Source organism: Callorhinus ursinus, unplaced genomic scaffold (assembly GCF_003265705.2).
Source record: "Callorhinus ursinus isolate GAN/ISIS: 27379988/994484 unplaced genomic scaffold, GSC_fseal_2.0 scaffold76, whole genome shotgun sequence".
Taxonomy (NCBI): Eukaryota; Metazoa; Chordata; class Mammalia; order Carnivora; family Otariidae; genus Callorhinus; species Callorhinus ursinus.
The window spans coordinates 2,369,387-2,372,714 of NW_027397138.1; positions in this window are offsets into that span (position 1 = coordinate 2,369,387).

Genomic DNA, 3,328 nt, shown 5'->3' on the forward strand with positions numbered 1-3,328 from the left:
TTTTGTACTGACCAAGATATTATTTAAGTTTTTGAATTACTTTCCTAAGGTATTTAGGAAAATAGGATTGTGCTGGTGTCAGCCTCTACCAAAACAATGTGTTGGGAATGTGAATTTTCCAAGAGAGACCTATTTTTTGGCAAGCTCAACAGGGATTCTTTTGCACAATCATGTTTGAGAACCACTGTATTCTTTAAGTTTGTAAAAGGTTTTAACACATTAAAATTTGATTAGTATTTATCGTTGGCTCTATCTGAGCCCATCACTATGCTAAGTGTTTTAATTGTATTTCTTATTTCATCTTTTTAAGGTTCTCGTCCTTCTGCATTTTGGCCCTGGCATCTGTTTTCTCATCTGGGTTAGGGCACACACCTGAGAATCAGAATCTAGGCTGGGCTCAGCTGGTGGGTTCTACTTCACGATCTAGGGCTACAGGTCATTCAGATAACTCTGTACCATGTGTCTCTCGACTAGCAAGCTGTTCAGGGTATGTTCTTATGGTGATGGCAGAGGTACAAGAGGGAAACTTTGCCTGCATTACATGTCTGACATCCACATGGCCCATGACCGAGCCTAAAAGTCAAAGATGGGAGAGAGGACACTTTTCAGTTGGAGGAACTGCAGAGTTGCAGGGAAAGGGGTGTGGATAAAGGGAGGAACAAGGCCAACAATCTGTCACATATGGAAAATAATCCAGTTACATTCCCTCATCTCACACCATAAATAAAAATTCCAATTGAATTAAAGATCTAAGTATAAAAAACAGAGTGAAGTCTTCTGCAGACTCAGATATATCTGAGACTAAGTCCTGTTTAAAGGGAAGTGTTCTATGAAAATTATTTGTCAGATTTTTAGGGTTCATGGAGCTCAAGTCTTCCTAAGGGAAGAAATGAACCCCCCTACCATCTTTCAAGGCTGAGGAGACAGAGATCTGCTAGGATCTCAATTAAAACTCCAAGGAACATATGGAATAACAGGCTCTAAGTAGAGGTGGCCTGAGTCTTATTTAAAATGCGACCCTAACCCAAACCAGCTCAATCTCTGATTACACTGAGGAAATCAGTCTCTCACTTTATCTACCTTACAAAAGAAAGGTAGAAACCCTCATCAGTGGAAGATACCTAGACACACAATATCCAGCATATAATGGTAGTAGTAGTTGTAGATATGTAAAAAGGCAGGCAAGAGTGACTGATAATCTAAACCTAAAACAACAGGGACGTATCCATGGATGATCAAAACATTGGAGATGGTAGGCAAGAACTTTAAAATAACTGATCAATGTTAGATGAAAATGGATGAAAGGCTTTCAACAGAAACTGGAAATGATTTTCTATTCTATTGGGTCTGATTGTCCATCACTGTACGAAAACCACACTCTTACTTTAATAAGTTTATAAATTTTGGTATCTATATATCAAATACCCCTGACCTTGCTGTCTTGATAAATCTTTGTTTAATCTTGGCCCTTTGCTATCCCATATTTTAGAATCAACTTGTTCTATGAAAAGCCCTAATAGAATTAGACTGGCATGGAATTGACAAGAAATGCTTCTGATGCTTCTATGATATTGTATTTTCCTAGATATATTTATTTTGCATGTTTTTAGGTTTTCAACAGTTTTGTAATTTTCTCCATGATGACTATATATAATCTTTGTTAAAGTACTTTTGATAACATTGTAATTGATATCCTTTTCAAATTTATATTTTTAACTATTTCTTAGTGGTATGAAGAAATGCAACTTATTATTATACATTGACTTTATATTTTAGAATCTTCTTGAACTCAGTCTAATAATTCCACTATAAACTCTCTTGGGTTTTTTAAAGAATCAATCATGTTTTCTGCCAAAATTCCTCCCTTTTCAGTTGTTATTCTTTCTTGCTTGCTTTTCCTGGCTAGAACCTCCAATTGTTGATGATATTAGGCATACTTGTCACATTTCTTTTTTTAAAATATTTTATTTAAGTAATCTGTATACCCAACAAGGGGCTCGAATTTACAACCCCAAGATCAAGAGTCACAAGCTCTATCAACTGAGCCAGCCAGGTACCCCATCATATTTCTAATTTTAAAGTGAATATGGCATTAACATATAACTTTGTAAATACATACATAGCATTTACAAAACTGCTTCTTAGAGCACGCACTAGGTGTTAGCTGCATAGAATCAGGGGATCCTATTTTGTTCACAACAACCTCCTTACTGTTTTTTTTTCTTTAAGATTTTATTTATTTATTTTAGAGAGAGACAGTGAGAGAGAGCACACACAGGGGGTAGGACAGAGGGAGAAGCAGGCTCCCCACTGAGCAGGGAGCCCAATGTGGGACTCGATCCCAGGACTCCAGGATCATGACCTGAGCCAAAGGCAGACACTTAACCGACTGAGCCACCCAGGCACCCTACTGTTTCTTAAACATACAAAGTCCCCTACCTCTGGACTTTTAAATCTGCCAGGAAGGATGTTTCTCCAAATAACTTCATGATTCACTTTCTCATTTCTTTCAGGTCTCTGCTAAAATGTCTCTTTATCAGAGTCTTTTCCTGATCTCCCTATGTATGTGTAATAAACAGTCTGATTCCATTTTTTATGTTTGCTGACAGCTTTTAAGCATTATTCCTCCCTCTTCCCATTCTGCTCCATATTTGAACAAGCTGATAAGCCTGGCTGCTCCTTCTTTGACACTTGTGGGAAATTTAAACTGCATATGGAATCATCACCCTGGCCCTAACCCTTCACCACCATAAAAACCCCAAGCCAGTCTCCTTTCCCTGTTCTCTCAAGCCAGTTTTGGATCTGCTTGGGAGCTGTCCAGCTTTCCCCAGAAAGCCTCATTATGCGAGCAGTAAATCCTTTCATACCCTGTTGGGGTGTGTGTGACTTTATCCTTCTTGACATCCCAGCCGAATTTTGGGTGATGAGTTCATCCTGTCTCATGTGAGATGGACACAACAAAATAGCATCCTCCTTTACAGTCCATCCTGTGCTTTATTTTCCTTCATAGGACTTAATACCACCTGTCACATTATATATTTGTTTATTGTGAGTTTTCCTCCACTATATAAAATGACTGAATGATAGAGCCCAGCATCTGGTGAAGCATCTGGCATAATCTTTCACACACTCATTCATTCAACAAATATTTACTGAATGCCTGCTTTAGCCAGGCACTGTTAAAGGCATTAGCGCTACACTGGTAAACAAAGCCCTTACCCTCATGGAGCTTACATTCCAGTGGGGAGAGTAGGTGTCCAATACGCTTTTGTTAAACCAATAAACTAATATTTTTTTCTGTCTGGAGGTAAGATACTAAAAAGAAACA